The sequence below is a fragment of the Passer domesticus genome, unplaced genomic scaffold (genome assembly GCF_036417665.1).
Source record: "Passer domesticus isolate bPasDom1 unplaced genomic scaffold, bPasDom1.hap1 HAP1_SCAFFOLD_83, whole genome shotgun sequence".
Classification (NCBI taxonomy): domain Eukaryota; kingdom Metazoa; phylum Chordata; class Aves; order Passeriformes; family Passeridae; genus Passer; species Passer domesticus.
In genome coordinates, this window is record NW_026990180.1 from 151483 (window position 1) to 175261 (window position 23779).

Consider the following 23779-nt stretch of genomic DNA (forward strand, 5'->3'; position numbering starts at 1 on the left):
GGGCGGGAGGGGAGAGGGTGAGAGACGGGACAGGGGCGGGAGGGGGAGAGGAGAAGAACGGCGCTAAGGAAGGGGGGGAGAGGGACGGGACAGGGCGGGAGGGGAGAGGGTGAGAGACGGGACAGGGGCGGGAGGGGGAGAGGAGAAGAACGCGCTAGAGAAGGGGGGGAGAGGGGCAGGGAGAGGGACGGGGCAGGGCGGGAGGGGAGAGGGTGAGAGACGGGACAGGGGCGGGAGGGGGAGAGGAGAAGAACAGCGCTAGGGAAGGGGGGGAGAGGGGCAGGGAGAGGGACGGGGCAGGGCGGGAAATTCGCCGAGGAGTGCCGGGAGAAGAAGGGGACGTGGCAGAAGAAGGCTGAGGGGAGGAGAAGGCACCCCAAATCTCCCAGACAAACGTAGCAGCCAAATAGAACTGTAGTCAGCCTTAGAGTGCCAAAGTGAAACAAGGAACCCGGGCTGGTGAGTTTTGTTTCTCAGGGAAAAGCCCAGCATTGCTGTTCAGCTGCCTTTGGCCCTGAGTGGCCGACTGTCTGCTGAAGTGCCGCACAGCACAGGATTCCACCCAGACGTAAGATACCCCCACCGCAAACACTGGCTGCTTTGACAGTGCCAAGTGCCTCCTGCAAACCTGGGCATTTATTTGCCATTGTATCAGTTTCAGTGCAAGCAACTGTCCCATTTTCTAATTTTAAACAGGTTCACTTGAAGGAAGCTCTGCCTTTTTCAGAATTTTGAAGGTTTAAATTTGCATTTCAGGGCAATTTTTTCCACTCTCTAGGACCAAGTATCTCAGAGAAGGGCCAGGCTGGTACCTGGGTAGCCCTAATGCTAGGAGACTATTATTTTTCTATTTTTTCTTTATGATATAGATAGCCCTAATTCAAGGCCCCAAAGAGAGTGAGATCATTCATATAATTAGTACTGTTCTCTACCTTAATTAGTCACACTTGAAGCTCCGCTCAGTACTCACCAAGAAATAATTATGTAAGTTAACAACAAATTATACAATTTATCTAATCACGCAAGCTAAACACAAAGTTTTATTTCTTACCAGCATCTGCCCTTTTAGTCCAAACAGTTGTAGCAAAAAGAAAACACTGTCATTTCTCTGAAGAGTTTTCTCCTACAGCAAGCCCCTTACCCCTCTCAAATTCAAGTGAGTGGAGCCAAACAGCTGCAGCTGCTTTGAGGGCTTTTATACCTGGTGGGATTTGCCCCTCCCTCTTCCCAGGTGCTGTGGTAACGAGAGGCGGGGCCCATCAGGGGTATATTAACCCCAGCCTTTGCTAAGGTGCTTCATTCTCTCTCTGGGATCTGCTAAGGTAAGAGCTCTCTCAGCTTATATCAGCTTGTTTTCAGCAGGTGCTTTTGGGTATGTAAAGCAACAGGAGCTTTGAAGATACTGTGAGGAAAACAGCATGGAGCATAGAGAGTATTTAAGTTCATGATTTTTGGATTGTGGGTTTGGGAGTGGTAAGGTGCTTTTGTAATTTCTGCTTTTGTTCTTTGGGGTTTTTTTTTTTTTTTTTTTTTTTTTTTTTTTTTTTTTGAGGAATGCAACTTTATGAAATTCCAGATTGTGTCAAGTAGAGTACATTTTTCAGCAGATTCATAATGTCACAAAAGGGATTTGCTCTGTGTCCAAGATGATATTTGAGATTGAGGCTTCAAATGAGTTAAGCATTGTGATTAGGAGAGGGAGGGTGAAAAGCTTTTAATGACTCTATTTAGGAGTTATTGTGGGTGGTTTTGAGGGCAGCAGGGTGAGAAACAGTGTCTACAGCACACAAGCTCATCCATTGCAGTCAGAGAAATGCTATGTAACTTTCTCTCTCTAACCCAGGTGCCACTCACAATAACACCCTTGGACTCAGTGTGAAGCCAGAGACTCAAGGACCTAGGCACACTCAGGAGAGGACAAGTAGCCGACTTGCTGGGAGTTGGCCCATATAACACAAAGCTCATATGTTGTTTTTGGTTTACTTTATTGCAGCTGACTGAGAGGTTAACAGGCAATTGTGGCAGAGGTGCTCTGAGGCATACTCATTTCAGGTCCAGCATGGACTCACATCACCGGTCATCCAAAAGATAAGTTGGGGGCCACCGCCTGGAGATGGGATGATAGGAGAGTAGTGGGTTGGAAATTCCTGGGACAGATTTAAAAATTAGCAGGGGGAAAAGCAATGCCCTCTCAAGACACCCAAAAGGAGAGGCTCTACCTTTGCTAACAGCTGTAGGGTGCGCAGTGCAGAACAGTTCCAGTCTGTGTTGTGTTGTCCGGTGTATACTGTGTTACCTAGTGTGTCTTTGGGGTCCCTCGGATCAGATATCTCTGCCTCTTTCCCCTCGAGGCCCTTACCACAAGCATCAGCCGTAGGTTCTTGAACGCTCGCACTTCTCTGCATGATGCCGATATCATTTGTTCTTTTACTGGCGGGCTCGGCCGTGTTTCCGAGTCACATCGCAGAAGCGTCGAGTAGGACATGTTCTGAGGCCTTGCTCCCAGCCATATCACCATCCATCTTTTCTAGCCATGGGCTGTAATGTCCTGGAGTTCATAAGATTGTATGTGTTTGCGTGTCTCATGTCTTTCACTGTAGCCCTTTGAGGAGTCGTTCAGAAAACTGGCATCATTCTTAGCATCTGTGATGTCTTCTTGAATATGCGCATAGGTAGAGGATGCTGACCACAGGATTTACAGGCATCCATCTTTGCAGTTCTTGGAAGAAATAAATCCGTTAGCATCTTCTTCCTCCAGGGTTCTCTGAGCCTCAGCGGCTCACCATCGGTCTCACCTCAGTCATTTCATTTTGCATTCTCTCGGTCCTTGCAGTCATTCCTCTTGCCCTGAGATTTCTGTTCCTGTTGTGTCCCCATTGTTTGTCCTGTCCTGTGTCACGGGTGTCTGCACATATTTGTGTTGGAGCTGCTCTGCCCTGCTGCATAGTCTGGTGTGATAGGACAAATCCTGGGGGCTTGAAATTTGTAGTGTGGGGTGTAGTTGGACTCTAGATGGTATTCCTAGGTTGACCCAAGATGTCTAGAGCTGTGAAGTTGTCCTGCAGCCCTTTGACTTTTGTCCTGACTTTCTTTCAGATGCAGATGGATAAAATCCATAGCAGAGCACCCCATCCCAGGTGAGTAGGTTCCCCTGAGCAGGTCAGTCCCTGTTTGTCTGTGCAGGGGGAGTGTAAATGGTGACTCTGTGTTACAGCATTTTTCTTTTTCTTTATTTTAGGAAGTAAAGGCATATAGCAACAGTCAAGTTCAAGTGGGCAAGGTGAGCAGTGGGCAGAAGCAGCTGTTATTGCTGGGGTCTCAAGTTCCGGTGCAACTCTGTCTCTGTTCTTGTTTGTGTGCCTTAGGCAATCTGCTCAGGTTATGCCAAGCCCCTGTCATCAACCGGCCGATGGACCAGGTTTGCTGCTCTTGTGAGCCCTGTGGAGGTATTGCAGGACCCTGTGATGAAGCCTTGAAATTTTCTATTTAAAGGTTGCTTCTGAGTAGCCCTCAGGAATGACCAAGGAGTTGTGGTGAGTCGGGGAGGTATCGAGGAGGAGCCGGGGTCCGCTCAGTTCTCAGCTGTGCTACATCACCTCGTCTCCTCTGAGACGACAGCGTCAGTCTCGGAGCACAGCTGAAGCGTGTGGCCCGAGGAGCCGGTCACTCTTAGGAGGCGGTGAGTAGCAGACTTGTTGGGTTTTGGTCGATGTACTGCTAAGATGATGCACTGATGTCTGGTTTTCTTTATCCTGACATACTAGGAGATGACAGCCCGGTGACAGCAGGAACCTCCCAGACAGCCTGGTGGCCTTCCTTTGCACCTGATGTGGATTCTCATTCCTGGACATGCAAGAGATAAGTTGAGGGCTATGACTCACAGAGGGGATGGAAGGGGGCTGCTGCATCAGGACTCCCTGGGAGGGATTTTTGAGTCAGGCTTGGAGATGAGGCTATCCAGGAAAAGTCATCTTACGGCCACACAAAAGCAAAGTGTCACTTTTGATCCCAGTGCTGTGGTCAGGAGGGCAGAGCAGTCCCGCTGTGTATTGTGTCACTTGTCTATTGTGCATTATGTGTTGTTTGTATGTCTCATGTCTTTTACCTTAGCCCTTTGAGTGGCCTGTCAGAAACCCTGGCATCATTCTTGGCATCTGTGATCTCTGCATTTCTTGGCCTGGCACCAATGCCATAGGACTTTTGTCTCAGGCTCTCTGATAGGCATGAGAAGCGCATCTCTCTTTAGGAGCTTCCGGTCAGATGTCTTTGAAGGTCTTGTTCTGAGCTGAAGGGACAGCTGCAGCCTGCAAGGATCCATTATTGCGGATTCAGACTTGTAAGAAAGCAAGGATAGGTAGAGGATTCTGACAGTAGGATTCTCGGGCATCCATCTTTGCAGTTCTTGCAATAAATCATTCAGTTAGCATCTTCTTACTCCAGGGCTCTCTGAGCATCGTCAGCGCACCATCGGTCTCACCTCAGTCCTCTCATTTTGCAATCTCTCGGTCCTTGCAGTCCTTCTTGCCCTGAGATTTCTGTCCCTGTTGTGTCCCCTTTGTTTGTCATGTCCTGTCCTGTGTCACGGGTGTCTGCACATATTTGTGCCGGAGCTGCTCTGCCCTGCTGCATAGTCTGGTGTGATAGGACAAATCCTGGGGGCTTGAAATTTGTAGTGTGGGGTGTAGTTGGACTCTAGATGGTATTCCTAGGTTGACCCAAGGTGTCTGGAGCTGTGAAGTTATCCTGCAGCCCTTTGACATTTGTCCTGACGTTCTTTCAGATGCAGGTGGATAAAATCCATGGCAGAGCACCCCATCCCAGGTGAGTAGGTTCCCCTGAGCAGGTCAGTCCCTGTTTGTCTGTGCAGGGGGAGTGTAAATGGTGACTCTGTGTTACTGCATTGTTCTTTATTTTTAGGAAGTAAAGCCATCTAGCAGCAGCCAAGGCGAAGTGGTCAAGGTGAGCAGTGACTAGTGGACAGAAGCAGTTGTTATTGCTGAGATCTCAATCTCTGGTGCAACTCTAAGCATGCTTATTCTCGTTTGTGGGCTTTAGGCAATCCATTTGGAGTATGCATAACTCCCCGTCTCACACTGGCCGATGGACTGTGATCGCTGCTCTCATGAGCCCTGTGGAGGTATTACAGGAGTTGATGATGAAGCCTCTGCCTTTTCTATTTAAGAGTGTGACCCGGGTAGCCTTTGGCAACGGCTGAGGAGTTGCAGTGAGTCGGGGAATAGGGAGGAGGAGCGGGGGTCCACTCTGGTTTCAGCAATGCCACATCACCTTTTCTCCCCTCAACCGAGGCGAACCCTGTGACGACGGCATCAGCCTCTGAGCGCAGCCGAAGCATGCGGCATTGATAAGAGACCCAGGCATTGCTAGGAGAACGGTGAGTAACAGAATTGTCGGGTTTTGGCCGATGCGCTGCCAAGATCTGGCATTGATGCTCTGTTTTCTTGAATGCAGCTGACTAAGAGGCAACGGCCTGGTGACATCAGGAACTTCCCAGACGGCGAGGTGGCCTTCTTTGGCACCTGACCCGGACCAGCATCCGCAGATAAGTCGAGGCCTATGACCCAGAGAGGGGATGATAGTGGGGTGCTGGGTTGGAACTCTCGGGGAGGGGGTTTTGAGGCTGCTTTGGAGATGGGGATGTCCAAGAAGCGGCCCCTTAGGCCACACAAAAGCCAAGTGTCACTTTTGATCGCAGGGCAGAGCAATCCCGGAGTGTATCGTGTCACTTGTCTGTCGTGCATTCTGTGTGTTTGGCTGTCTCATGTCTTTTACCTTAGCCCTTTGAGTGGCCTATCAGAAACCCTGGCATCATCCTTAGCATCTGTGATCTCTGCATTTCTTGGCCTGGCACCAGTAGGACTTTTGACTCGGGAGCTCAAACAGGCATTGGAATTGCATTTCTCTTTAGGAGCATCCAGTCTGATGTCTTTGCAGGTCTTGTTCTGAGCTGTACCTACTGCTGTGCCTTGCAAGGATCCATTATGGCAGATTAGGACTTGTAAGAATGCATGGATAGGTAGAGGATTCTGACAGTAGGATTCACAGGCATCCGTCTTTGCAGTTCTTGCAATAAATCATTCAGTTAGCATCTTCTTCCTCCAGGGCTCTCTGAGCATCGTCAGCTCACCATTGGTCTCACCTCAGTCATTTCATTTTGCATTCTCTTGGTCCTTGCAGTCATTCTTCTTGCCAAGTGATTTCTGTTCCTGTTGTGTCCCCTTTGTTTGTCACGTCCTGTCCTGTGTCACGGGTGTCTGCACATATTTGTGCCGGAGCTGCTCTGCCCTGCTGCATAGTCTGGTGTGATAGGACAAATCCTGGGGGCTTGAAATTTGTAGTGTGGGGTGTAGTTGGACTCTAGATGGTATTCCTAGGTTGACCCAAGATGTCTGGAGCTGTGAAGTTGTCCTGCAGCCCTCTGACTTTTGTCCTGACTTTCTTTCAGATGCAGATGGATAAAATCCATGGCGGAGCACCCCATCCCAGGTGAGTGGGTTCCCCATAGCAGGTCAGTCCCAGCAGTTTGTCTCTGCAGGGGGAGTGTAAATGGTGACTCTGTTACAGCATTTTTCTTTTTCTTTATTTTAGGAAGTAAAGGCATATAGCAACAGTCAAGTTCAAGTGGGCAAGGTGAGCAGTGGGCAGAAGCAGTTGTTATTGCAGGGGTCTCAATTTCTGGTGCAACTCTAAGCCTCTGTTCTTGTTTGTGTGCTTTAGGCCATCTACTCAGGTTCTGCTAAGCCCCTGTCACCAACCAGCTGATGGACCAAGTTTGCTGCTCTTGTGAGCCCTGTGGAGGTATTGCAGGACTCTGTCATGAAGTCTTGAAATTGTCTATTTTAGGGTCTCTTCTGGATAGCCCTCAGGCATGGCTGAGGAGTCACGGTGAGTCCGGGAGGTATTGAGGGGGAGGGAGGGTCCGCTCAGTTCTCAGCAGTGCCACGTCACCTCGTCTCTCCTTTACCCAGGCGTAGCCTGAGATGTCGGCGTTGGCCTGAGAGCACAGCCGAAGCGTGCGGCCCGAGGAGCCGGTCACTCTTAGGAGGCGGTGAGTAGCAGAACTGTCGGGTTTTGGTCGATGTGCTGCTAAGATGATGCACTGATGTCTGGTTTTCTTTATCCTGACATACTAGGAGATGACAGCCCGGTGACAGCAGGAACCTCCCAGACAGCCTGGTGGCCTTCCTTTGCACCCGATGTGGATTCTCATTCCCGGACATGCAAGAGATAAGTTGAGGGCTATGACTCACAGAGGGGATGGAAGGGGGCTGCTGCATCAGGACTCCCTGGGAGGGATTTTTGAGTTAGGCTTGGAGATGAGACTATCCAGGAAAACTCGTCCTATGGCCACACAAAAGCAAAGTGTCACTTTTGATCCCAGTGCTGTGGTCAGCAGGGCAGAGCAGTCCTGGTGTGTATTGTGTCACTTGTCTATTGTGCATTATGTGTTGTTTGGGTATCTCATGTCTTTTTTCTTAGCCCTTTGAGTAGCCTGTCAGAAACCCTGGCATCATTCTTGGCATCTGTGACCCTGCATTTCTTGGCCGGGCACCAATGCCGTAGGACTTTTGTCTCAGGCTCTCTGATAGGCATGAGAAGCGCATCTCTCTTTAGGAGCTTCCGGTCAGATGTCTTTGAAGGTCTTGTTCTGAGCTGAAGGGACAGCTGCAGCCCGCAAGGATCCATTATTGTGGATTCAGACTTGTAAGAAAGCAAGGATAGGTAGAGGATTCTGACAGTAGGATTCTCAGGCATCCATCTTTGCAGTTCTTGCAATAAATCATTCAGTTAGCATCTTCTTCCTCCAGGGTTCTGTGAGCCTCATCAGCTCGCTGTTGGTCTCACCTCGGTCCTTGCAGTCCTTCTTCTTGCCAAGAGATTTCTGTCCCTGTTGTGTCCCCTTTGTTTGTCACGTCCTGTCCTGTGTCACGGGTGTCTGCACATATTTGTGCCGGAGCTGCTCTGCCCTGCTGCATAGTCTGGTGTGATAGGACAAATCCTGGGGGCTTGAAATTTGTAGTGTGGGGTGTAGTTGGACTCTAGATGGTATTCCTAGGTTGACCCAAGGTGTCTGGAGCTGTGAAGTTATCCTGCAGCCCTTTGACATTTGTCCTGACGTTCTTTCAGATGCAGGTGGATAAAATCCATGGCAGAGCACCCCATCCCAGGTGAGTAGGTTCCCCTGAGCAGGTCAGTCCCTGTTTGTCTGTGCAGGGGGAGTGTAAATGGTGACTCTGTGTTACTGCATTGTTCTTTATTTTTAGGAAGTAAAGCCATCTAGCAGCAGCCAAGGCGAAGTGGTCAAGGTGAGCAGTGACTAGTGGACAGAAGCAGTTGTTATTGCTGAGATCTCAATCTCTGGTGCAACTCTAAGCATGCTTATTCTCGTTTGTGGGCTTTAGGCAATCCATTTGGAGTATGCATAACTCCCCGTCTCACACTGGCCGATGGACTGTGATCGCTGCTCTCATGAGCCCTGTGGAGGTATTACAGGAGTTGATGATGAAGCCTCTGCCTTTTCTATTTAAGAGTGTGACCTGGGTAGCCTTTGGCAACGGCTGAGGAGTTGCAGTGAGTCGGGGAATAGGGAGGAGGAGCGGGGGTCCACTCTGGTTTCAGCAATGCCACATCACCTTTTCTCCCCTCAACCGAGGCGAACCCTGTGACGACGGCGTCAGCCTCTGAGCGCAGCCGAAGCATGCGGCATTGATAAGAGACCCAGGCATTGCTAGGAGAACGGTGAGTAACAGAATTGTCGGGTTTTGGCTGATGCGCTGCCAAGATCTGGCATTGATGCTCTGTTTTCTTGAATGCAGCTGACTAAGAGGCAACGGCCTGGTGACATCAGGAACTTCCCAGACGGCGAGGTGGCCTTCTTTGGCACCTGACCCGGACCAGCATCCGCAGATAAGTCGAGGCCTATGACCCAGAGAGGGGATGATAGTGGGGTGCTGGGTTGGAACTCTCGGGGAGGGGGTTTTGAGGCTGCTTTGGAGATGGGGATGTCCAAGAAGCGGCCCCTTAGGCCACACAAAAGCCAAGTGTCACTTTTGATCGCAGGGCAGAGCAATCCCGGAGTGTATCGTGTCACTTGTCTGTCGTGCATTCTGTGTGTTTGGCTGTCTCATGTCTTTTACCTTAGCCCTTTGAGTGGCCTATCAGAAACCCTGGCATCATCCTTAGCATCTGTGATCTCTGCATTTCTTGGCCTGGCACCAGTAGGACTTTTGACTCGGGAGCTCAAACAGGCATTGGAATTGCATTTCTCTTTAGGAGCATCCAGTCTGATGTCTTTGCAGGTCTTGTTCTGAGCTGTACCTACTGCTGTGCCTTGCAAGGATCCATTATGGCAGATTAGGACTTGTAAGAATGCATGGATAGGTAGAGGATTCTGACAGTAGGATTCACAGGCATCCGTCTTTGCAGTTCTTGCAATAAATCATTCAGTTAGCATCTTCTTCCTCCAGGGCTCTCTGAGCATCGTCAGCTCACCATTGGTCTCACCTCAGTCATTTCATTTTGCATTCTCTTGGTCCTTGCAGTCATTCTTCTTGCCAAGTGATTTCTGTTCCTGTTGTGTCCCCTTTGTTTGTCACGTCCTGTCCTGTGTCACGGGTGTCTGCACATATTTGTGCCGGAGCTGCTCTGCCCTGCTGCATAGTCTGGTGTGATAGGACAAATCCTGGGGGCTTGAAATTTGTAGTGTGGGGTGTAGTTGGACTCTAGATGGTATTCCTAGGTTGACCCAAGATGTCTGGAGCTGTGAAGTTGTCCTGCAGCCCTCTGACTTTTGTCCTGACTTTCTTTCAGATGCAGATGGATAAAATCCATGGCGGAGCACCCCATCCCAGGTGAGTGGGTTCCCCTGAGCAGGTCAGTCCCAGCAGTTTGTCTCTGCAGGGGGAGTGTAAATGGTGACTCTGTTACAGCATTTTTCTTTTTCTTTATTTTAGGAAGTAAAGGCATATAGCAACAGTCAAGTTCAAGTGGGCAAGGTGAGCAGTGGGCAGAAGCAGTTGTTATTGCAGGGGTCTCAATTTCTGGTGCAACTCTAAGCCTCTGTTCTTGTTTGTGTGCTTTAGGCCATCTACTCAGGTTCTGCTAAGCCCCTGTCACCAACCAGCTGATGGACCAAGTTTGCTGCTCTTGTGAGCCCTGTGGAGGTATTGCAGGACCCTGTGATGAAGCCTTGAAATTTTCTATTTAAAGGTTGCTTCTGGATAGCCCTCAGGCATGGCTGAGGAGTCACGGTGAGTCCGGGAGGTATTGAGGGGGAGGGAGGGTCCGCTCAGTTCTCAGCAGTGCCGCGTCACCTCGTCTCTCCTTTACCCAGGCGTAGCCTGAGATGTCGGCGTTGGCCTGAGAGCACAGCTGAAGCGTGCGGCCCGAGGAGCCGGTCACTCTTAGGAGGCGGTGAGTAGCAGAACTGTTGGGTTTTGGTCGATGTGCTGCTAAGATGCCGCACTGATGTCTGGTTTTCTTTCTGTTGACAGACTAGGAGACAGCAGCCTGGTGACAGCAGGAACTTCCCAGACAGCCTGGTGGCCTTCCTTTGCACCCGATGTGGATTCTCATTACCAGACATGCAAGAGATAAGTCGAGGGCTGTGAGTCACAGAGGGCATGCAGATGGAAGGGGGCTGCTGTGTCAGGACTCACCGGGAGGGATTTTTGAGTCAGCTTTGGAGCTGAGGATATCCAGAAAATGATGTCTTAAGACCACACAAAAGCCAAGTGTCACTTTTGATCCCAGCGCTGACGTGCGCAGGGCAGAGCAGTTCTGGTGTGTATCGTGTCACTTGTGAGTCGTGCCTTATGTGTTGTTTGCATGTCTCATGTTGCACATCTTTTACCTTAACCCTTTGAGTGGCCTATCAGAAACCCTGGCATCATTCTTAGCATCTGTGACCCTGCATTCTTTGGTATGGCACCAGTGCCATAGGACTTTTGACTCAGGAGCTCAGACAGACATCGGAATTGCATTTCTCATTAGGAGCATCCAGTCTGATGTCATTGAAGGTCTTGTTCCGAGCCATACAGACAGCTGTGCCTCACAAGAATCCATTATTGCAGATTAGGAGTTGTAAGAACGTGAGGATAGGTAGAGGATTCTGACCGCAGGATTCACAGGCATCCATCTTGGCAGTTCTTTGAAGAAATCATTCAGTTAGCATCTTCTTCCTCCAGGGTTCTCCGAGCCTCATCAGCTCGCCATCGGTCTCACCTCAGTCATTTCATTTTGCATTCTGTCAGTCCTTGCAGTCATTCTTCTTGCCAAGTGATTTCTGTTCCTGTTGTGTCCCCTTTGTTTGTCACGTCCTGTCCTGTGTCACGGGTGTCTGCACATATTTGTGCCGGAGCTGCTCTGTCCTGCTGCATAGTCTGGTGTGATAGGACAAATCGTGGGGGCTTGAAATTTGTAGTGTGGGGTGTAGTTGGATTCCAGATGAGATTTGTAGATGGGCACAAGATGGTTGGAAATACCTCAGAGGAAATGCCATCGTTCGTGTCCAGGGCCCGGTGGCCCGGAGTGGCCGGCTGCCTGCTGAAATTCCGCACGGATCAGGATACCTCCCAGATGCAAGGTGCCCCCACAGACAGCTATGTCTGGTTTGACAGTGCCAAGTGCCTCCTACAAACTGACATCAGGAACCTGGCCTGGTGAGTTTTGTTTCTCAGGGGAAAGGGCATGGTTTGTGTCCAGGGCCCGGTGGCCCGGAGTGGCCGGCTGCCTGCTGAAATTCCACACGGATCAGGATACCTCCCAGATGCAAGGTGCCCCCACAGGCAACTGTGTCTGGTTTGACAGTGCCAAGTGCCTCCTGCAAACTGACATCAGGAACCTGGCCTGGTGAGTTTTGTTTCTCAGGGGAAAGGGCATGGTTCGTGTCCAGGGCCCGGTGGCCCGGGGTGGCCGGCTGCCTGCTGAAATTCCGCACGTATCCGGATATCTCCCAGATGCAAGGTGCCCCCACAGACAGCTATGTCTGGTTTGAGAGTGCCAAGTGCCTCCTGCAAACTGACATCAGGAACCTGGCCTGGTGAGTTTTGTTTCTGAGGGGAAAGGCCATCGTTCGTGTCCAGGGCCCGGTGGCCCGGGGTGGCCGGCTGCCTGCTGAAATTCCGCACGGATCCGGATATCTCCCAGATGCAAGGTGCCCCCACAGGTAACTGTGTCTGGTTTGACAGTGCCAAGTGCCTCCTGCAAACTGACATCAGGAACCTGGCCGAGTGAGTTTTGTTTCTCAGGGGAAAGGGCATGGTTCGTGTCCAGGGCCCGGTGGCCCGGAGTGGCCGGCTGCCTGCTGAAATTCCGCACGGATCAGGATATCTCCCAGATGCAAGGTGCCCCCACAGGCAACTGTGTCTGGTTTGAGAGTGCCAAGTGCCTCCTGCAAACTGACATCACGAACCTGGCCGGGTGACTTTTGTTTCTCAGGGGAAAGGCCATCGTTCGTGTCCAGGGCCCGGTGGCCCGGAGTGGCCGGCTGCCTGCTGAAATTCCGCATGGTTCAGGATATCTCCCAGATGCAAGGTGCCCCCACAGGCAACTGTGTCTGGTTTGAGAGTGCCAAGTGCCTCCTGCAAACTGACATCAGGAACCTGGCCTGGTGAGTTTTATTTCTCAGGGGAAAGGCCATCGTTCGTGTCCAGGGCCCGGTGGCCCGGAGTGGCCGGCTGCCTGCTGAAATTCCGCATGCTTCAGGATATCTCCCAGATGCAAGGAGCACCCACAGGCAACTGTGTCTGGTTTGACAGTGCCAAGTGCCTCCTGCAGACTGACATCAGGAACCTGGCCTGGTGAGTTTTGTTTCTCAGGGGAAAGGGCATCGTTCGTGTCCAGGGCCCGGTGGCCCGGAGTGGCCGGCTGCCTGCTGAAATTCCGCATGCTTCAGGATATCTCCCAGATGCAAGGTGCCCCCACAGGCAACTGTGTCTGGTTTGAGTGCCAAGTGCCTCCTGCAAACTGACATCAGGAACCTGGCCTGGTGAGTTTTGTTTCTCAGGGGAAAGGGCATCGTTCGTGTCCAGGGCCCGGTGGCCCGGAGTGGCCGGCTGCCTGCTGAAATTCCGCATGCTTCAGGATATCTCCTAGATGCAAGGTGCCCCCACAGGCAACTGTGTCTGGTTTGACAGTGCCAAGTGCCTCCTGCAAACTGACATCAGGAACCTGGCCTGGTGAGTTTTGTTTGTCAGGGGAAAGGGCATGGTTCGTGTCCAGGGCCCGGTGGCCCGGAGTGGCCGGCTGCCTGCTGAAATTCCGCATGCTTCAGGATATCTCCTAGATGCAAGGTGCCCCCACAGGCAACTGTGTCTGGTTTGACAGTGCCAAGTGCCTCCTGCAAACTGACATCAGGAACCTGGCCTGGTGAGTTTTGTTTCTCAGGGGAAAGGGCATGGTTCGTGTCCAGGGCCCGGTGGTTCGGAGTGGCCGGCTTCCTGCTGAAATTCCGCATGCTTCAGGATATCTCCCAGATGCAAGGTGCCCCCACAGGCAACTGTGTCTGGTTTGAGAGTGCCAAGTGCCTCCTGCAAACTGACATCAGGAACCTGGCCTGGTGAGTTTTGTTTCTCAGGGGAAAGGGCATGGTTCGTGTCCAGGGCCCGGTGGCGCGGAGTGGCCGGCTGCCTGCTGAAATTCCGCATGCTTCAGGATATCTCCCAGATGCAAGGTGCCCCCACAGGTAACTGTGTCTGGTTTGACAGTGCCAAGTGCCTCCTACAAACTGACATCAGGAACCTGGCCTGGTGAGTTTTATTTCTCAGGGGAAATAGCATCGTTCGTGTCCAGGGCCCGGTGGTTCGTTCTGACCGGCTTCCTGCTGAAATTCCGCATGCTTCAGGATATCTCCCAGATGCAAGGTGCCCCCACAGGCAACTGTGTCTGGTTTGACAGTGCCAAGTGCCTCCTGCAAACTGACATCAGGAACCTGGCCTGGTGAGTTTTGTTTCTCAGGGCAAAGGCCATCGTTCGTGTCCAGGGCCCGGTGGCCCGGAGTGGCCGGCTGCCTGCTGAAATTCCGCATGGTTCAGGATATCTCCCAGATGCAAGGTGCCCCCACAGGCAACTGTGTCTGGTTTGAGAGTGCCAAGTGCCTCCTGCAAACTGACATCAGGAACCTGGCCTGGTGAGTTTTGTTTCTCAGGGGAAAGGGCATGGTTCGTGTCCAGGGCCCGGTGGCCCGGAGTGGCCGGCTGCCTGCTGAAATTCCGCATGCTTCAGGATATCTCCCAGATGCAAGGTGCCCCCACAGGTAACTGTGTCTGGTTTGACAGTGCCAAGTGCCTCCTACAAACTGACATCAGGAACCTGGCCTGGTGAGTTTTATTTCTCAGGGGAAATGGCATCGTTCGTGTCCAGGGCCCGGTGGTTCGTTGTGACCGGCTTCCTGCTGAAATTCCGCATGCTTCAGGATATCTCCCAGATGCAAGGTGCCCCCACAGGCAACTGTGTCTGGTTTGAGAGTGCCAAGTGCCTCCTGCAAACTGACATCAGGAACCTGGCCTGGTGAGTTTTGTTTCTCAGGGCAAAGGCCATCGTTCGTGTCCAGGGCCCGGTGGCCCGGAGTGGCCGGCTGCCTGCTGAAATTCCGCATGGTTCAGGATATCTCCCAGATGCAAGGTGCCCCCACAGGCAACTGTGTCTGGTTTGAGAGTGCCAAGTGCCTCCTGCAAACTGACATCAGGAACCTGGCCTGGTGAGTTTTGTTTCTCAGGGGAAAGGGCATGGTTCGTGTCCAGGGCCCGGTGGCCCGGAGTGGCCGGCTGCCTGCTGAAATTCCGCATGCTTCAGGATATCTCCCAGATGCAAGGTGCCCCCACAGGCAACTGTGTCTGGTTTGAGAGTGCCAAGTGCCTCCTGCAAACTGACATCAGGAACCTGGCCTGGTGAGTTTTGTTTCTCAGGGGAAAGGGCATGGTTCGTGTCCAGGGCCCGGTGGCCCGGAGTGGCCGGCTGCCTGCTGAAATTCCGCATGCTTCAGGATATCTCCCAGATGCAAGGTGCCCCCACAGGTAACTGTGTCTGGTTTGACAGTGCCAAGTGCCTCCTACAAACTGACATCAGGAACCTGGCCTGGTGAGTTTTATTTCTCAGGGGAAATGGCATCGTTCGTGTCCAGGGCCCGGTGGTTCGTTGTGACCGGCTTCCTGCTGAAATTCCGCATGCTTCAGGATATCTCCCAGATGCAAGGTGCCCCCACAGGCAACTGTGTCTGGTTTGACAGTGCCAAGTGCCTCCTGCAAACTGACATCAGGAACCTGGCCTGGTGAGTTTTGTTTCTCAGGGGAAAGGCCATCGTTCGTGTCCAGGGCCCGGTGGCCCGGAGTGGCCGGCTGCCTGCTGAAATTCCGCATGGTTCAGGATATCTCCCAGATGCAAGGTGCCCCCACAGGCAACTGTGTCTCGTTTGACAGTGCCAAGTGCCTCCTGCAAACTGACATCAGGAACCTGGCCTGGTGACTTTTGTTTCTCAGGGGAAAGGCCATCGTTCGTGTCCAGGGCCCGGTGGCCCGGAGCGGCCGGCTCCCTGCTGAAATTCCGCATGGTTCAGGATATCTCCCAGATGCAAGGTGCCCCCACAGGCAACTGTGTCTGGTTTGAGAGTGCCAAGTGCCTCCTGCAAACTGATATCAGGAACCTGGCCTGGTGAGTTTTGTTTCTCAGGGCAAAGGCCATCGTTCGTGTCCAGGGCCCGGTGGCCCGGAGTGGCTGGCTGCCTGCTGAAATTCCGCATGGTTCAGGATATCTCCCAGATGCAAGGTGCCCCCACAGGCAACTGTGTCTGGTTTGACAGTGCCAAGTGCCTCCTGCAAACTGACATCAGGAACCTGGCCTGGTGAGTTTTGTTTCTCAGGGGAAAGGGCATCGTTCGTGTCCAGGGCCCGGTGGCCCGGAGTGGCCGGCTGCCTGCTGAAATTCTGCATGCTTCAGGATATCTCCCAGATGCAAGGTGCCCCCACAGGCAACTGTGTCTGGTTTGACAGTGCCAAGTGCCTCCTGCAAACTGACATCAGGAACCTGGCCTGGTGACTTTTGTTACTCAGGGCAAAGGCCATCGTTCGTGTCCAGGGCCCGGTGGCCCGGAGCGGCCGGCTCCCTGCTGAAATTCCGCATGCTTCAGGATATCTCCCAGATGCAAGGTGCCCCCACAGGCAACTGTGTCTGGTTTGAGAGTGCCAAGTGCCTCCTGCAAACTGACATCAGGAACCTGGCCTGGTGAGTTTTGTTTCTCAGGGCAAAGGCCATCGTTCGTGTCCAGGGCCCGGTGGCCCGGAGTGGCCGGCTGCCTGCTGAAATTCGGCATGCTTCAGGATATCTCCCAGATGCAAGGTGCCCCCACAGGCAACTGTGTCTGGTTTGAGAGTGCCAAGTGCCTCCTGCAAACTGACATCAGGAACCTGGCCTGGTGAGTTTTGTTTCTCAGGGGAAAGGGCATGGTTCGTGTCCAGGGCCCGGTGGCCCGGAGTGGCCGGCTGCCTGCTGAAATTCCGCATGGTTCAGGATATCTCCCAGATGCAAGGTGCCCCCACAGGCAACTGTGTCTGGTTTGACAGTGCCAAGTGCCTCCTGCAAACTGACATCAGGAACCTGGCCTGGTGAGTTTTATTTCTCAGGAGAAATGGCATCGTTCATGTCCAGGGCCCGGTGGCCCGGAGTGGCCGGCTGCCTGCTGAAATTCCGCATGCTTCAGGATATCTCCCAGATGCAAGGTGCCCCCTCAGGCAACTGTGTCTGGTTTGACAGTGCCAAGTGCCTCCTGCAAACTGACATCAGGAACCTGGCCTGGTGAGTTTTGTTTCTCAGGGCAAAGGCCATCGTTCGTGTCCAGGGCCCGGTGGCCCGGAGTGGCCGGCTGCCTGCTGAAATTCCGCATGGTTCAGGATATCTCCCAGATGCAAGGTGCCCCCACAGGCAACTGTGTCTGGTTTGGGAGTGCCAAGTGCCTCCTGCAAACTGACATCAGGAACCTGGCCTGGTGAGTTTTGTTTCTCAGGGGAAAGGGCATGGTTCGTGTCCAGGGCCCGGTGGCCCGGAGTGGCCGGCTGCCTGCTGAAATTCCGCATGCTTCAGGATATCTCCCAGATGCAAGGTGCCCCCACAGGCAACTGTGTCTGGTTTGACAGTGCCAAGTGCCTCCTGCAAACTGACATCAGGAACCTGGCCTGGTGAGTTTTGTTTCTCAGGGGAAATGGCATGGTTCGTGTCCAGGGCCCGGTGGCGCGGAGTGGCCGGCTGCCTGCTGAAATTCCGCATGCTTCAGAATATCTCCCAGATGCAAGGTGCCCCCACAGGCAACTGTGTCTGGTTTGAGAGTGCCAAGTGCCTCCTGCAAACTGACATCAGGAACCTGGCCTGGTGAGTTTTGTTTCTCAGGGCAAAGGCCATCGTTCGTGTCCAGGGCCCGGTGGCCCGGAGTGGCCGGCTGCCTGCTGAAATTCCGCATGCTTCAGGATATCTCCCAGATGCAAGGTGCCCCCACAGGTAACTGTGTCTGGTTTGACAGTGCCAAGTGCCTCCTACAAACTGACATCAGGAACCTGGCCTGGTGAGTTTTATTTCTCAGGGGAAATGGCATCGTTCGTGTCCAGGGCCCGGTGGTTCGTTGTGACCGGCTTCCTGCTGAAATTCCGCATGCTTCAGGATATCTCCCAGATGCAAGGTGCCCCCACAGGCAACTGTGTCTGGTTTGAGAGTGCCAAGTGCCTCCTGCAAACTGACATCAGGAACCTGGCCTGGTGAGTTTTGTTTCTCAGGGGAAAGGGCATCGTTCGTGTCCAGGGCCCGGTGGCCCGGAGTGGCCGGCTGCCTGCTGAAATTCCGCATGGTTCAGGATATCTCCCAGATGCAAGGTGCCCCCACAGGCAACTGTGTCTCGTTTGACAGTGCCAAGTGCCTCCTGCAAACTGACATCAGGAACCTGGCCTGGTGAGTTTTGTTTCTCAGGGGAAAGGGCATCGTTCGTGTCCAGGGCCCGGTGGCCCGGAGTGGCCGGCTGCCTGCTGAAATTCCGCATGGTTCAGGATATCTCCCAGATGCAAGGTGCCCCCACAGGCAACTGTGTCTGGTTTGAGAGTGCCAAGTGCCTCCTGCAAACTGACATCAGGAACCTGATCTGGTGAGTTTTGTTTCTCAGGGGAAAGGGCATGGTTCGTGTCCAGGGCCCGGTGGCCCGGAGTGGCCGGCTGCCTGCTGAAATTCCGCATGCTTCAGGATATCTCCTAGATGCAAGGTGCCCCCACAGGCAACTGTGTCTGGTTTGACAGTGCCAAGTGCCTCCTGCAAACTGACATCAGGAACCTGGCCTGGTGAGTTTTGTTTCTCAGGGGAAAGGGCATGGTTCGTGTCCAGGGCCCGGTGGCCCGGAGTGGCCGGCTGCCTGCTGAAATTCCGCATGGTTCAGAATATCTCCCAGATGCAAGGTGCCCCCACAGGCAACTGTGTCTGGTTTGAGAGTGCCAAGTGCCTCCTGCAAACTGACATCAGGAACCTGGCCTGGTGAGTTTTGTTTGTCAGGGGAAAGGGCATGGTTCGTGTCCAGGGCCCGGTGGCCCGGAGTGGCCGGCTGCCTGCTGAAATTCCGCATGCTTCAGGATATCTCCTAGATGCAAGGTGCCCCCACAGGCAACTGTGTCTGGTTTGAGAGTGCCAAGTGCCTCCTGCAAACTGACATCAGGAACCTGGCCTGGTGAGTTTTGTTTCTCAGGGGAAAGGGCATGGTTCGTGTCCAGGGCCCGGTGGTTCGGAGTGGCCGGCTTCCTGCTGAAATTCCGCATGCTTCAGGATATCTCCCAGATGCAAGGTGCCCCCACAGGCAACTGTGTCTGGTTTGAGAGTGCCAAGTGCCTCCTGCAAACTGACATCAGGAACCTGGCCTGGTGAGTTTTGTTTCTCAGGGGAAAGGGCATGGTTCGTGTCCAGGGCCCGGTGGCCCGGAGTGGCTGGCTGCCTGCTGAAATTCCGCATGCTTCAGGATATCTCCCAGATGCAAGGTGCCCCCACAGGCAACTGTGTCTGGTTTGAGAGTGCCAAGTGCCTCCTGCAAACTGACATCAGGAACCTGGCCTGGTGAGTTTTGTTTCTCAGGGGAAAGGGCATGGTTCGTGTCCAGGGCCCGGTGGCGCGGAGTGGCCGGCTGCCTGCTGAAATTCCGCATGCTTCAGGATATCTCCCAGATGCAAGGTGCCCCCACAGGTAACTGTGTCTGGTTTGACAGTGCCAAGTGCCTCCTACAAACTGACATCAGGAACCTGGCCTGGTGAGTTTTATTTCTCAGGGGAAATGGCATCGTTCGTGTCCAGGGCCCGGTGGTTCGTTCTGACCGGCTTCCTGCTGAAATTCCGCATGCTTCAGGATATCTCCCAGATGCAAGGTGCCCCCACAGGTAACTGTGTCTGGTTTGACAGTGCCAAGTGCCTCCTACAAACTGACATCAGGAACCTGGCCTGGTGAGTTTTATTTCTCAGGGGAAATGGCATCGTTCGTGTCCAGGGCCCGGTGGTTCGTTGTGACCGGCTTCCTGCTGAAATTCCGCATGCTTCAGGATATCTCCCAGATGCAAGGTGCCCCCACAGGCAACTGTGTCTGGTTTGACAGTGCCAAGTGCCTCCTGCAAACTGACATCAGGAACCTGGCCTGGTGAGTTTTGTTTCTCAGGGCAAAGGCCATCGTTCGTGTCCAGGGCCCGGTGGCCCGGAGTGGCCGGCTGCCTGCTGAAATTCCGCATGGTTCAGGATATCTCCCAGATGCAAGGTGCCCCCACAGGCAACTGTGTCTGGTTTGAGAGTGCCAAGTGCCTCCTGCAAACTGACATCAGGAACCTGGCCTGGTGAGTTTTGTTTCTCAGGGGAAAGGGCATGGTTCGTGTCCAGGGCCCGGTGGCCCGGAGTGGCCGGCTGCCTGCTGAAATTCCGCATGCTTCAGGATATCTCCCAGATGCAAGGTGCCCCCACAGGCAACTGTGTCTGGTTTGAGAGTGCCAAGTGCCTCCTGCAAACTGACATCAGGAACCTGGCCTGGTGAGTTTTGTTTCTCAGGGGAAAGGGCATGGTTCGTGTCCAGGGCCCGGTGGCCCGGAGTGGCTGGCTGCCTGCTGAAATTCCGCATGCTTCAGAATATCTCCCAGATGCAAGGTGCCCCCACAGGCAACTGTGTCTGGTTTGAGAGTGCCAAGTGCCTCCTGCAAACTGACATCAGGAACCTGGCCTGGTGAGTTTTGTTTCTCAGGGGAAAGGGCATGGTTCGTGTCCAGGGCCCGGTGGCCCGGAGTGGCCGGCTGCCTGCTGAAATTCTGCATGCTTCAGGATATCTCCCAGATGCAAGGTGCCCCCACAGGTAACTGTGTCTGGTTTGACAGTGCCAAGTGCCTCCTACAAACTGACATCAGGAACCTGGCCTGGTGAGTTTTATTTCTCAGGGGAAATGGCATCGTTCGTGTCCAGGGCCCGGTGGTTCGTTGTGACCGGCTTCCTGCTGAAATTCCGCATGCTTCAGGATATCTCCCAGATGCAAGGTGCCCCCACAGGCAACTGTGTCTGGTTTGACAGTGCCAAGTGCCTCCTGCAAACTGACATCAGGAACCTGGCCTGGTGAGTTTTGTTTCTCAGGGGAAAGGCCATCGTTCGTGTCCAGGGCCCGGTGGCCCGGAGTGGCCGGCTGCCTGCTGAAATTCCGCATGGTTCAGGATATCTCCCAGATGCAAGGTGCCCCCACAGGCAACTGTGTCTGGTTTGAGAGTGCCAAGTGCCTCCTGCAAACTGACATCAGGAACCTGGCCTGGTGACTTTTGTTTCTCAGGGGAAAGGCCATCGTTCGTGTCCAGGGCCCGGTGGCCCGGAGCGGCCGGCTCCCTGCTGAAATTCCGCATGGTTCAGGATATCTCCCAGATGCAAGGTGCCCCCACAGGCAACTGTGTCTGGTTTGAGAGTGCCAAGTGCCTCCTGCAAACTGACATCAGGAACCTGGCCTGGTGAGTTTTGTTTCTCAGGGCAAAGGCCATCGTTCGTGTCCAGGGCCCGGTGGCCCGGAGTGGCTGGCTGCCTGCTGAAATTCCGCATGGTTCAGGATATCTCCCAGATGCAAGGTGCCCCCACAGGCAACTGTGTCTGGTTTGACAGTGCCAAGTGCCTCCTGCAAACTGACATCAGGAACCTGGCCTGGTGAGTTTTGTTTCTCAGGGGAAAGGGCATCGTTCGTGTCCAGGGCCCGGTGGCCCGGAGTGGCCGGCTGCCTGCTGAAATTCCGCATGCTTCAGGATATCTCCCAGATGCAAGGTGCCCCCACAGGCAACTGTGTCTGGTTTGACAGTGCCAAGTGCCTCCTGCAAACTGACATCAGGAACCTGGCCTGGTGACTTTTGTTACTCAGGGCAAAGGCCATCGTTCGTGTCCAGGGCCCGGTGGCCCGGAGCGGCCGGCTCCCTGCTGAAATTCCGCATGGTTCAGGATATCTCCCAGATGCAAGGTGCCCCCACAGGCAACTGTGTCTGGTTTGAGAGTGCCAAGTGCCTCCTGCAAACTGACATCAGGAACCTGGCCTGGTGAGTTTTGTTTCTCAGGGGAAAGGGCATGGTTCGTGTCCAGGGCCCGGTGGCCCGGAGTGGCCGGCTGCCTGCTGAAATTCCGCATGGTTCAGGATATCTCCCAGATGCAAGGTGCCCCCACAGGCAACTGTGTCTGGTTTGACAGTGCCAAGTGCCTCCTGCAAACTGACATCAGGAACCTGGCCTGGTGAGTTTTGTTTCTCAGGGCAAAGGCCATCGTTCGTGTCCAGGGCCCGGTGGCCCGGAGTGGCTGGCTGCCTGCTGAAATTCCGCATGGTTCAGGATATCTCCCAGATGCAAGGTGCCCCCACAGGCAACTGTGTCTGGTTTGACAGTGCCAAGTGCCTCCTGCAAACTGACATCAGGAACCTGGCCTGGTGAGTTTTGTTTCTCAGGGGAAAGGGCATGGTTCGTGTCCAGGGCCCGGTGGCCCGGAGTGGCCGGCTGCCTGCTGAAATTCCGCATGCTTCAGGATATCTCCCAGATGCAAGGTGCCCCCACAGGCAACTGTGTCTGGTTTGACAGTGCCAAGTGCCTCCTGCAAACTGACATCAGGAACCTGGCCTGGTGAGTTTTGTTTCTCAGGGGAAAGGGCATCGTTCGTGTCCAGGGCCCGGTGGCCCGGAGTGGCCGGCTGCCTGCTGAAATTCCGCATGGTTCAGGATATCTCCCAGATGCAAGGTTCCCCCACAGGCAACTCTGTCTGGTTTGAGAGTGCCAAGTGCCTCCTGCAAACTGACATCAGGAACCTGGCCTGGTGAGTTTTGTTTGTCAGGGGAAAGGGCATGGTTCGTGTCCAGGGCCCGGTGGCCGGGAGTGGCCGGCTGCCTGCTGAAATTCCGCATGGTTCAGAATATCTCCCAGATGCAAGGTGCCCCCACAGGCAACTGTGTCTGGTTTGAGAGTGCCAAGTGCCTCCTGCAAACTGACATCAGGAACCTGGCCTGGTGAGTTTTGTTTCTCAGGGGAAAGGGCATGGTTCGTGTCCAGGGCCCGGTGGCCCGGAGTGGCCGGCTGCCTGCTGAAATTCCGCATGCTTCAGGATATCTCCCAGATGCAAGGTGCCCCCACAGGTAACTGTGTCTGGTTTGACAGTGCCAAGTGCCTCCTACAAACTGACATCAGGAACCTGGCCTGGTGAGTTTTATTTCTCAGGGGAAATGGCATCGTTCGTGTCCAGGGCCCGGTGGTTCGTTGTGACCGGCTTCCTGCTGAAATTCCGCATGCTTCAGGATATCTCCCAGATGCAAGGTGCCCCCTCAGGCAACTGTGTCTGGTTTGACAGTGCCAAGTGCCTCCTGCAAACTGACATCAGGAACCTGGCCTGGTGAGTTTTGTTTCTCAGGGCAAAGGGCATCGTTCGTGTCCAGGGCCCGGTGGCCCGGAGTGGCCGGCTGCCTGCTGAAATTCCGCATGGTTCAGGATATCTCCCAGATGCAAGGTGCCCCCACAGGCAACTGTGTCTGGTTTGAGAGTGCCAAGTGCCTCCTGCAAACTGACATCAGGAACCTGGCCTGGTGAGTTTTGTTTCTCAGGGGAAAGGGCATGGTTCGTGTCCAGGGCCCGGTGGCCCGGAGTGGCCGGCTGCCTGCTGAAATTCCGCATGCTTCAGGATATCTCCCAGATGCAAGGTGCCCCCACAGGCAACTGTGTCTGGTTTGACAGTGCCAAGTGCCTCCTGCAAACTGACATCAGGAACCTGGCCTGGTGAGTTTTGTTTCTCAGGGGAAATGGCATGGTTCGTGTCCAGGGCCCGGTGGCGCGGAGTGGCCGGCTGCCTGCTGAAATTCCGCATGCTTCAGAATATCTCCCAGATGCAAGGTGCCCCCACAGGCAACTGTGTCTGGTTTGAGAGTGCCAAGTGCCTCCTGCAAACTGACATCAGGAACCTGGCCTGGTGAGTTTTGTTTCTCAGGGGAAAGGGCATGGTTCGTGTCCAGGGCCCGGTGGCCCGGAGTGGCCGGCTGCCTGCTGAAATTCCGCATGCTTCAGGATATCTCCCAGATGCAAGGTGCCCCCACAGGTAACTGTGTCTGGTTTGACAGTGCCAAGTGCCTCCTACAAACTGACATCAGGAACCTGGCCTGGTGAGTTTTATTTCTCAGGGGAAATGGCATCGTTCGTGTCCAGGGCCCGGTGGTTCGTTGTGACCGGCTTCCTGCTGAAATTCCGCATGCTTCAGGATATCTCCCAGATGCAAGGTGCCCCCACAGGCAACTG

The 23779-nt window shown here is 53.9% G+C and overlaps 2 long non-coding RNA genes across 3 annotated transcripts; one reads left to right on the top strand and one right to left on the bottom strand.

The window, feature by feature from the left end:
- The first annotated feature begins 1309 nt into the window (after positions 1 to 1309).
- Positions 1310 to 3677, top strand: LOC135293164 (uncharacterized). Of its 2 annotated transcripts, XR_010355288.1 has the most exons (6): positions 1310 to 1322; positions 1994 to 2052; positions 3097 to 3137; positions 3239 to 3280; positions 3366 to 3418; positions 3493 to 3677. It is a non-coding gene; the product is annotated as an uncharacterized LOC135293164 (long non-coding RNA). The 2 variants fall into 2 exon arrangements; XR_010355287.1 differs by lacking the exon at positions 1310 to 1322 and having other exon boundaries at positions 1562 to 2052.
- Positions 1967 to 5325, bottom strand: LOC135293165 (uncharacterized). The gene is made up of 2 exons (XR_010355289.1): positions 2220 to 5325; positions 1967 to 2107 (listed from the first exon to the last, which is right to left on the bottom strand). It is a non-coding gene; the product is annotated as an uncharacterized LOC135293165 (long non-coding RNA).
- Positions 5326 to 23779: the final 18454 nt, after the last annotated feature.